Source organism: Epinephelus fuscoguttatus, linkage group LG22 (assembly GCF_011397635.1).
Source record: "Epinephelus fuscoguttatus linkage group LG22, E.fuscoguttatus.final_Chr_v1".
Classification (NCBI taxonomy): Eukaryota; Metazoa; Chordata; class Actinopteri; order Perciformes; family Serranidae; genus Epinephelus; species Epinephelus fuscoguttatus.
The window spans coordinates 12182039-12194471 of record NC_064773.1 but is presented as its reverse complement, the minus strand read 5'-3'; the positions used below and the strand labels follow the sequence as shown (position 1 = coordinate 12194471).

The 12433-nt window shown below is 41.4% G+C and overlaps 1 protein-coding gene across 4 annotated transcripts in view; it reads right to left on the bottom strand.

The window, feature by feature from the left end:
* The window catches only part of anks1b (ankyrin repeat and sterile alpha motif domain containing 1B), a 346827-nt gene that overhangs the window by 71155 nt on the left and 263239 nt on the right, over positions 1-12433 (bottom strand). The window lies entirely within an intron of this gene.

Genomic DNA, 12433 nt, shown 5'->3' with positions numbered 1-12433 from the left:
TAAGAAAATACAGGAAAGCAGTGAAACATCAGTAGAAAAAGGAGTTTGATATTCTTATTTAAGACACACACAAACACACCCAGAAGCATGCATGGGTATCATACACAGTTTCACCTTTAATTAATCCAATGGGAAACATTAAGAGACCTATCAGTCAAGCCCCCTCCAGAGAGCTGGAACAAGAAGAGTCTTCATGCAGACAGATAATTGGAGGAAAGGTGCTTTGCAGGGAGGAAAAAGGCCGTGTGTGTGTGTGTGTGTGTGTGTGTGTGTGAAGACAGCTGCAGCATAGAGAAAGGCCAACTCAGCCAGAAATACCATCAGAAATATGGATTCTGACAGAAGTGAAAAGTAAAGCAAGGTAATCACCACAATGATGGTAAAGATATAGAGGGAGGAGAGGGACTGTGTGACCAGCCTGGAGGCAGTCTCAGGACCATCTCCACACACACACACACACACACACACACACACACAGCACATACACACTCTGGTGAAGGATTGAAAGATTACACCTGTCAGTCCCTCTGCATTTCCTTCCTGTCAAACTAATAACAGTGATAAACATCCATGAGACGAAGAATATAACGCAGGTAGATAGCAGACATCTGCTTTTTCCACCCTCTGCTTCTCTTCTGTCCAGAAGTGGACTCTGGGGACTACGGTGCCCTCGAAAAGGACATTTTGCTCCAATGCTGTGACATTTTAATTCTAGGTAGGAGTGAGATAGCTGTCGTCTCATTTTCTCTGCAGTATGCAGGAGAACATTCACCAGAAAAATCTCTGTTCAGGTGGCTTTACTTCCTTTGAGACTCCAGACGTGCTAACCTAAGCTGCTGCATTATCATGCAATTATTTAACAGACATTTATATTCTAATGAGAGGGCTTTGAACTGGCCCTGTCTATTAACTGGTCAAAACCTATCAAGTAACTCACATATTTAACATGAAAGACAAATGCTGGAATTAAAATTCTATTAACCAGAATTTTACAGTCTTGAATCCTCTAGGAAAATGAGTGGGTGGATGGCATGTGGCACTCAGATCTACCTGTCAAGGAACCTTTGACCAGCGTCTCTAAGCTGATCCTAAAGACTGTGGTTGTATACAAGGCATCTCCCAGGTTTTAATGTGTGGCTCTCCACTTATTAAAAATATGTACAAAAAAGCTGGAAAACCTCACACAAAATGTAACACAAGGACAATTAGTAAAGTTTTCATGTGTAAATCTGTGCACATGGTGCTCAACCATGCAATGGTGTAGCAATATGTGCTCTTGGAGTAATAAACTGAACTGTATGAACACACAAGTTTGCCAGTTTCAGACTACTCGACTGATCGAAGCCTGGTGGCAGAAAAGAGCCAAGAAACAACAATGTGCCAAAAAAAGGCAAGAAAAAGAAGATGACTGTTCGCTCGCAAACATGGATGTAAGTTTAAAATACCGTAAAGTATCAGCTCTGCACATGATTCAGGAAGGAGTAAATAAAGTCTGTAACAATACATGCAATGCATTTTGGTAAGAAACACTAAATGTAAACTTACACAGGTTACCTTAAAGATTAACTCCACACTAGATTTTGGGGGAATGAAAAATGGCTGCACAGGTCACTCTGGTGAAAAAGCATAGTGGGGCTGTCCTGAATACCATTTTAGGGGCTTTGAAGCATCAGTGATAATTATCTGCAAACCTGTGTATGTTTGACACGACGCAACAAGACTCATTATTCAACCACCCACACCAGAGTCAACTTTAGTAGAACTTAACACTGCATGCGTGCATGTGTGTCAAAGAGGGTGACAGAGACAGGGAAAAGAAGGTGGAAGGTGGACTATTACAAGCAATGTTTCTGTAAGGTGTTAATAACTTGGAGCGCTGCATGTCAGGGCTCATAACTAGATGCAAAGTAAAAGCTTCACTACAATCTGAAGCCATGGATAACTGTCCGCAATTCATCTTACCCGTTCCTTTTCTTCGTCAGACTGCTAACGCAATGCTTAAAGCGGGGGTCGATGACTGCACTTAAAACACTGGCCTCATTTGTGTCTGACACTTGTGACGTCCTTTCAGTTTCCTCCACCATTTTAGTGGTGGAAAAAAAAAAAAGATAAGAAAAATCAAAGCATTCGAATACTCATTTGGACGTTGATAACAATGGTAATGACTGAAACTTCAAAGCATTCGGTTCAGCCCTAAAAGATGGACTGTATTAAAATAACGGACTGGTTTTTAGATTTCTGTTTTGAAGCCTCAAGTCTGGCATTTTGGCCATCACCATCTTGGATCTTTGGAGAGAGAAGTGACCATATTTAATCAGAGATCTGACTGAGAGGCCAAGGACACTATCAGCAGACAGTCTGTCACTCAGTGGAGCCATACTCTTAATTATGCGCAACTTTAAGCCTTAATAAAATGTAAACATTTTAACATGGGGGTCTATGGGGATTGACTCTGTTGTGGAGCCAGCCTAGTGGGCATTAGAGGAACTGCAGTTTATGGCACTGCTTCATTTTGGCCGAAAGACATGTGTCTTGAACCTCTGACCACACCCAACATCACAGCTGGGAGTGGTCAGGTGTAGTCTAAAGGCCCATTTATGCTCAACGTTAAATATGGATCCGGATACGGACGGAGCCTTCAGTCCGTGCTCTGCGTTCATTTCGTCCGTATTTCTGCACGTTTCCATAAAGCTTACGGATACAGGTCAAACGGAGCAGTACCACCAGGAACCGTGGGGGCAGTGTTGCTGTCACTACCCGATACGTAGCTCTAGTGAGACACGAAGAAGAAATAACAATTCAATTTCTTTCATCGGCAGTACTAGAGAAAAGAATTCTCCGTCCTCCAGTCGCGATGTATTTAACGGCCTCACCGACCACTGCCTCCTACAACGCTGCCTCTGTTTTTGTCTTTTATGCAAGAGGTACATTATCAATATCTCCTCCACAGTCGCCATGTTTGTTTTTGAGTTTGTTGTTGTCATAAACTTTTGACGCTGGGCTGCCTCCTGGTGGATATATTGGTTAACATCCATGCCAACGTAAAGGGCGCATGGAAGTATGTGGGCAGTGATGTAACATCGTTTGGAACGGATGTATACATTTTCGTACGTAAAGGGAGCATAAATGGGCCTTAACTGTGGCCACACCTAACTGTAATATAGCATGTTGCTATATTGTCCGGAAACATCCCAGATGGACTGGTTATGAAAAAAAGCATGTTTTCCACAGTTAACTTGGCAAGCCAGATAATTAGACTGGGTGCAGTTCTTCTTTAACAGTCTACAAATACAGTTTGTTAACCACTGCACAATACCTCTATGATTGTTAAAGCACAAATTACAACTCAAGAAATATGTGCCTCGCCTACACTTTATCCTGACATCCAACAGGACATTAGGAGTTGTCATATGTGGCTAAACGACACTCATCATTGCAACATGCTGGACACACGGCATATGGCATCATCATCTCTGTTTTTCTGACACTGATTATTAATCAGTGATCCACGACATGGCGACATTTTTTGTATATTCATGCTGTGATTGTGATTTTTATCACCTGTAACTGTTATGTTTTATGTCTATGACTTTGTTTAAAGGAGACTCAAATAAAAATAAATTAATAATAAAATGAAAATTAGAGCATTTATTTAGTGGGTTGAAACATAAACTTAAATCTAACAAACCCACCAAAACCTTTTTTTCTGCAGATCAAAGGCCCATATTAAAAGCCTGCTTTCATTAATGCATCTTTATTCTGTTCTTCTCAATTATTTTTCACCTAAATGTATCAATCCATGTGCACACAGACTGCTAAACCAACCACATGGTCTATAAATTCATGCTGTTGAATGCCACATCACTCCCTTCTTTGTGTGTGTTTGTGTAACTTCTCCCGGCAGGTTCCCTAAACTTTACCTTGATGAATGAAAGTTTAAAATGTCAACACACTTTGGACTAAGAAGGGCCCTTAAAGTGAGTAATGCTGCTGCAGGCTTATTAGTCTAACCCTATCTCCAGGGCTCCACTGGTCCGTCCCTGCACTGAAACCTGAGGCGGCAGCACCTGATTAGGTTCATCCTGTGGCTAAACTTATTCCTTCCACATTCTCCTCACCGACCTGTACGCTGAGGCCTTGGATAGAAGAGTGCAGTTCATAGATCAGCTCCCAGGCTGATTAATAGAGCACAGAGCAAAGCCGGCGTTGGAGTTACCATGCAACAACTTCACAGCAGAGTAATGACTCGCAGAGTCAGCGCAGGGAAGACTGGGAGGAGGACTCGAAGGCATGACTAATTGCTCCCTGTTGGGATCCTGATAGAAAGAGATAGAGTTCCTTAATGTTTGTTCTTCCTATCTCCAAACCTATCCTGCCCTGTTTCCTGTTCTGTCTTAACATTATGTTTGTCCCATATCTGTCATCTCCGTGTGCACCTGATGGATTAGGGGACGAATATCACATGGATACATCAATATTACTTGAGCAAAGATAAATGAGAGTGAAACAACAGAAACAATGACTTTCCAGGCTCAGCTTTTCCTCCTACAGCACACACTGTTTACTTTGTACTGTAAAAGTAAACACACTTATTCTGTCTTGCATATGTATGATAAATTCTGCAAATACTCAGTATGCACAGCCGGTACGAACACTATGAATCTATTTTGCTGGTGGCGAAAGGTGTTTAACATCCGCAATGTTGATAAAAATTGCCATGGCCTGTGGTTAGCTTGTTATGCTTCGACCACAGCACTTAAAAACGTCGCCGCAGTGGGTCACAAACACTGTGAGCGCAGGAATTAAAATTCATGCATGGCAGCAGGGGGTTGAGGCAAAACTAAAGATGGAGCAAAAATTGATATTCAGTGATGGTAGTGAGGGCCATTATCTGCACCAACAGGCTTAGAAGAGTACTACAAATCACGCTCGGCCTACTGTATCTCTTGCTCTTTGTCTGTGTTTCCTTTCATGCCGGTGATCATCCCTCGCCTCTCCTCTCTCTCATTTGTTTGCCATCCCCCCCATTGCTCCGCTATCAAAGAAGTTGTCCTCTTTTCTCATTATTTTGTTGCCTCTCCCTTACTTACTATTCACACCATCTTTTCTCACTTTTAGTCCGTAATTCAAATTCGTTTTGGTTTCTCTACAAGCTGTTGCATTTATCTTTTTTTTGCAGATGTGAAGCAGCAGTGACTTCTTAAGGATTTCTCTTCTGGAATAATAAAGTCCTTTATGAGGTGGATTAGAGGTTCCACCTTTGAACAAAATATGGATATTGTCAATATTTCTTTTCAAATATTTTGTTTCCTCCCTCTGTGGAATAGTTGGGCCAAATTAATTTCACAGCTGCTCTTATCAGCTGCTGTTTCCTTAATACACACTGCATGACATCATGCTTTATCTCTTCATTTCTGCTATCTGTCTAGTACCGCGCCCCCATTCATCTTTGTACAAACCCAGCCCTACTCTACCTTTGTCTCCATCAACTGGCTTCTATCTTTCTTCTGATTCATTGTGCTGCCCGAAACCAAATAAAAAAGCATCCTGATAAAAGAGCTTTTACATTAAATTCTGTCAATATTGGTTTGTGTGCCTCCACAATCCACAAAGCATCAGTTTATGTGACTCTTACGAGAGTTTCTGTAGTATTTATCTCCCAAGTGAGCTTCAACAAACCGTGCTTAATCTTATCATTTCCACTATCGACCTCCTTCCCTCTCTTCCTTCCACTTCTATATTCTGGTCACACTTCTAAGCGTCTATGCTGGCATGCCACGTTCAATGAGGACTGCGTGTATGTTTGATGGTAATGATGTGTTATTAGGGACAGTGTGACTGCAGTCAGAGGACTAAGCAAGGTGAATGAGCTCTTTGCTACAGACTGGTCCCATAAAGATGCCTAAGATCCACCGCTAAGTGGCTCTGAACATGCATGCACTTGAGACACTGCTTTCAATCAAAAGCCAGCCTTGTTCTGATTGGATACATTTGGATGAACACGTAATGCCAGACCTTGCAATGAAAACAGTTTAATAATCAAAATCCAGCTGAAATCACAATTAGTCATCCCTTCACTGTTTTGGTTCAGTCTCACTGCTTTCATCAGTGCTGCTTCCATACCCAGCAGGCCGCTGGTTCTCAGTGAAAAAGCTTTAATACCCCCGCTGTATACAACCAGCATAGCATAAAACAACACATAAAAAAGGAAGAACAAAAAGTTAGGGACTACCTGGAGAAGAAAGTGGCGCACTGAGCAGCTAAAAGAGCCATATATTTCACCTAAGAGTTGGTGGAGCCCAAAATAGAGCTAATATAAAGTCAACAGTGGGCTTCTAGGGAGGCACTGATCCAATACTGATATGGGATATCAGGATAGTATGGAGAGGAAAATGTTCGCATTGTATTTTTCTGAAAATCATGAATACGTAACATTTGGATATTTCATACATATATCAACGTTTCTAAAGTGATGCCGTATTTAAGCTTACATTTGTTGCTGGGAGGTGAAGGGGATGGTGGATGGTGTGTCACCTAGGCAAGATGCCTTCAGAGCTGCCGACCACTGTTCAAAACACCCTTCAGAGCATTTCCACATATGTTTGTGGCACTGAACCTGGGGGTTTTTCAACGAGACATCGCTGCGTTTTCCAGGAGCTTTTGTGCCACCCAGCATGGGTGTTTTAGGCCTAACGTGATCTTTTCCTAATGGTAACCAAGTGATTTTTATGCCTAAAACAAACTACACCTTCACCACAGCACTGCTGGGAAAACAAAGTTTCATTGTATTCGCTACCAACACTTACCGACTGATACCCAAAGCCCAGGCATCAGTATCGGGGCTTAAAAGCTGGATTTATGCTTTGCTGGAGCTTACATTTGCCAGGTGGGCCAAAACATGACTCCAAAAGAGTGAAGATGAATTTTAATCTTTAAAGCTGCAACAATCAATAATTATATATGAGCAATGTGTCAAACTGAACTAGGGCTGAAACTAACAATTATTTTCACTGACGATAAATTGGTCTTTTCTTTTCTCAATTAATTGATTAGATGGTCTATAAAATGTCAGAAAATGTTGACAAATGTCAGTGTCAAATTTTTGCTTTTGTCCACACAACCTTAAGATATTCAATTTACTGTCACAGAGGACTAAAGAAACCAGAAAATATTCACATTTAAGAAGCTGGAATCAGAGAATTTTGACTTTTATTTTTTCCTTGAAGAAATACTCAAACTGATTAATCCATTATCACCTTATCCAGGGATTAATTTAGGAATTGACAACTAATCGATTTATTGTTGCAGCTCTTGTAAAAGGCCACAATTGAGTTTTTTCGTCCAACTACACTTACCCAACAAGTCCAGAGAACGTTTTAGCTCTTTAAGCTCATCGTTTTGTTTTTATGTTCCACAGTTTTACTGTTATTTCAGTCTCACCTTGTTCAGAGTGGTTTTCAACAATAAAGTGAAGCTGTTTTCAGCCCCCCCAAAAAAGGGGGTCTAATAAAGCCACCATACGCTATACGTCCAGCATCTAACACAAACAATGTTACTAACTAGCTGGTGAACATATTAGAGCTGTTAGCAGGTGGTGCTATGGGAGGTGATGATGAGACAGTGGAGTCTGCCCAGGCTGGAGTCATATACCACCGCCAAGATAATGCCATGATGTTGCTCTTGGGAAATGACTACAGAGCCCCTCAACAAGCTGATGACCCAGAGGCAGAGGTGGACAGTTTTATGACAGAGCCTATTATAGTTTGGTGACGTTAGCCATGTGATGCTAACACTTAGCCCTGTCACTGAGCGTGTAAGGGGCGGGCGGACTCTAAACCTCGCTGGCATGGAGCAAGAGAGAGGGAGCAACTGCGGGGCAAGGAGGCGCTGAGCAAAACAATACACTCTCGTCATGCTCAGCTGTATTCTTAATTAGCATCCCTACTTCAAATGAGTGATAATGCTGCTCTGTGTCTGCTTTATGTGTAAACAGACAAACAAGTTCGTCCTATTTCTTTAATTATTTTACTTTTAAGGAGACAGTATATGTTATTAATGTCTTTACAGCTTGCTGTGTTGTCTCAAGGAGGCCAAAAAATCTATCAGTGTAATAAAGTTAATTGTTTTTTATTGAAAGAGGGGAAAAATATGTGAAATGCTCCTTTACGTCTCTGCTACAGCTGACTAGATCATCAGAGGTCTTGCCAGAAAACTGCCATTAGCAGGCACTTTCCCCTGTTCAGCGAGCCAAAGTGCAAAGACAACAGACATTAGCAAAACAGCTAATGTGGGTTGTGGCTCTTTGTGCTGTGATGCAGATTCTGCATTTAGACTGTCGTTTCAGATGGTGCATAAGTAGACACACAATAAAATCTCTCTATTTGAGTCCACTTTCTTTGGTCCACTGCTACTGCTCCCACCCTCCCCCTCTCTCTCTCACATATACATGCATGTACAGTCATTCAGAATGGGCATGATTAGTCTGATCCAGTGTCCTTCATATTAAACGCTGTCTCCATAACAACCATTCCGCCCCTTTGCTATCTGTCCATCAATCCAGCAGCACTTGTCCTCTACTGGCTGGTTAAGGTGAACAGCCACACCCACTCTAATGACCCCCATTAGTGGTAAATGGTAATGGTAGATTAGAATGGTCCATGTTTATGTGTGTGTCGTACATTCCTGCAGTACATGATGCCTTCTCGCTGCCGTGCGCTGATACGGATCAGACTTGAGGTCAAATTCATTTGCAAACCAATAAATTCCACAGATGAACTTGAACTGGCCCTGAAATAAAACAGAAAGGTTTAATGCGCTGACTTGTTTCAGTTTGAATCTCCCGTTTAACTTGATTTCCCATATCGAGTGGCGCTGAAATGAATTTGACCCAAACCTCTCCTTGAAGAATCCACAGCCAACGATAAAACGGAGCGCTGCAAATACCAATATAATCCCTGTAGCCTGCGCTTCAACTGCATTAATATCAATTTGTGGTATCCACAGAGTTTTCCCAAGGTCAGAAAGCACTAACTGTCCTCCTGTTTAATCAGAAACTAAAAAAGAAGTGAAAATCTCCACTCAGCAACTTTAACACAGAGAGAAGCCCAGTCACAAAAGGGACTTTGAAGTCACCATAATGTTTGTAGGGCTGTTTCATCTCCAGCTCTTTTCAATATTAAATGTGTCCAAAGGCATTTCAGAGGAGATGACTGAGCTATTGAGAAACATTTTAAGACAAGAGGAGTGAGACCAGGAGAGCAGAGAATCCCCAAGTCTCTCAGAAGCACTGCCAAAAACTGTTAGCGACTACAAAGTAGGTGCAAATGAGAACATAATACGTTTGTGTGCTGATGTGACTGCATGTATGCGTGTGAATGTGAGAGGAAGGGGGTGTAAATGATGGGAAGGTTCACCTGGGGACTTTACTATGGAGAGATTACATTACATTTTAAAGTAAAAATAAATACTGCTTATGTGAGCAGTTGCATGGACACTAACACAGCTGCTGCAGTGCAACTCATTCCTAAATATACAGCAAAAGAAAATAAAAATGTACTTTTTCCACACAATATTGATAAGACAGTCATTATTTGGACAAAATTATCTCTAATAATCAATTTATATCAGATTTTTGTACAGACTGAATTCCTTCACTGACAGTAAAAATACTTCTTTAAATTATCAAGAGTTAAAAAACAGCTTGTTTCCATTAGCAAGCAAACATCAATAGCTTTGATAAACCCTTTGTATGCTGCCTGCTCCGCACCAAAGTTGGTGACTAGCTTGTGAACAGAATGAAGCATGTTGCAACTTAAAAGGCAGCTATGTCCCATGGGCACAAGGTAGAGTGATTATTAGACTGACATTCACCAGGTGGCGAGGAACATGACTGCTAATGAGATAGCTCCATGTCTGCTACATGTGGAAAGTGGCAGCCATTTGAGAACATGTTAGCCATAACAACTTAAAGTAATAATCTCCAAGATCTTTATTTAAATGTCTCTTAAGTCACTATCTATGACTGAATGAGGTAACACAGTGGTTACTGAGCCTCTGATGAAAGCCCTTTCACTTGCAGTACTACAAACTGGGTGTCTGTGGCGACATTCTCAGGAAGAATCACAAGACAAGCACAATTAGCGATGCATTTTGCATCACCCAGCAGAATTTGGCGGAGGTAGCTCAACTAACTGACTCATCAACTCGCTATGTGTGAAGCGGCATACTGTTTTTTTTCCCAGTCTCTCCTAGAATTATGGCTGACATTACACAGGCAACATTATTCTGATCTCTTGGACATGAGATCCAAAAACGCAACTGCTTGACCCTTCATTAAGTCCCGCCCTCAAACACAGACTGGTCAATCGTAGCATAGCAGCAGCCACCTCCGACCAGGGTCCAACAACTTTGCAGCTGTGCTTTGTAGACTTCTGTACAATCATTTAAGATTTTCTTCATTTTCAGGCTGGCATTGTGGATTTCAAGTTAATCATGGCTTACCGTTGTGCCTGGGGGACATGTAATTATGATACTGGTTACCCGGAGAGGTTGGTAGGAGATACCAGTGAAGTGTAATACACCAAAAGTATGTTAGCATGTCTATGCTATGCTAGTTACTGAAGGTACACTGGCTGTATACACATGCTACTTTTGTTGTGTGTGGAAAAAAGACCTACCCTGCTTTATAGAAAGAGTGTTTCTCTCATAGTAATTTTTGCTCCTTAAAATAACTCTTCTGTGGATCACCCGGTGATATGGTGGTTCACTTTTACGCTGTGATCTGTAGGCTGTAGCTTCTATCGTGGGTATGTCCTTCAAACGCATATTGTAGACCCTTCTGTCTGCTTCTCTCTGGAAACCCTTTTTCGTTTTTCCAAAAATTAGTAAGGACAGTATGGGCTCTATGCCAACTCTGACAGCTTGACAGACCATCACAAAGGGGCGGGGCTTAGCGAAGAGTCAATTACAGCTTACTGCCATTGGTGCCACCAAAAAGAAGGAAACTGAGGCTCCCACAATTGTGACTTTGACTTTTTGATTTAGTTAAGTTTTTGGGTGTAGAAAAAAGAATTAAGTGAGACTGAAATTATTTTGGTCAAATGGGTAAAGTCTAAAGGGTTACGTCGGCGAGACGGCAAATACTGCAACCAAATAACCTTATACTCTTGATATAGGGATAGATGTAAAATATATTTATGTAAAAACACAGCACAGATTATGGGTAAGTCATGTCTGTCCTTTACAACCTGAGGAATCTGTACAAAAAGTATAACTAATACTTGTGCTGCAGGCATGACCCTAAACTCTGCAGGAAATGCATAGTGATAAAGACAATGCTTCCCTATTTCATTTTTTGAATAAGTGTATTCTAGTTCTCTCTTCAGTGTTATCAGTAACCAGTTCATTCCACATGCTGTAAATATCACCACTCCTTTAGGCATTCACTTCATGTATTATTTACTTTGTTTATGTTTTTGCTCTAGCAACATCCTTTTCAATTAACACATGTCAGTACAGCTTCTTTGAGATGAACTGACATAAGGAAAAAAGACGGAGAAAGGATGGAGGAAAGGGTACTGACGAGAAGCAGTCAAGGACTGGTTAATATGGAAAAATGAAGCACTAGCCACTGCAGGGATCCTCTCCCACACACATGCTACACACAATAGATGGCAACTGTCCATCTGCCCTGAAGCCAATTAACCAGTACGAAATACTTGATGATGCTTGTAACTTGTGGCCAGAAACACACAGAAACACAGTGACCACGTGAGGGAGAAACACACGGAGAAAGAATAAGAGAGATTCAGTGATTTCCTCCTGTTGCCAGGGTAACCAAATGAAAGAGATGCAGGTCACACTGAGTGGAGGACCATAATGCACACACACACATAAAGACATATACAAATGCCTGCGTATGTTGTTAGCTGACCTCATGTCATAAAAGGACATGTAACTGATGACGTCAAAGATGTGTAACTGTAAAAAAAAATAAAGAAGGAGCAGCCTTATCTTAAAGGAAACACATTCCTCTCTACTGGTTGGTAAAATATTAGTACTTTGCTTTTAAAACCCTTTAGATAAACTCTTAAAAAATTTCTCTTTGGCACTGAAAAGTTGCCATTTTCCCCAACAGCGACAATCTGCAGCTCCAGATAAAGTCCTCCAGTCAGCATCCCTCTGCTACGTCTGCTCTCTCTGCCTGTGCTGCAGTTCCTCTCAAACTGACTTCATCGCTTCTCTTTACCTTCCTTCTTTGTGCTCAATACCTACTTCATCATTCAGTCACCCTCCCTCCCTTTGGCTATAACTAACACACACACACACACACACACACACAGCTATGCCAACATCAAAAGAGTTTCTGAATGCGAAATGACACGGTGAGTTTCTCCTGCTACGTCACTATAGATGAAGGGACCATGAGATAAAA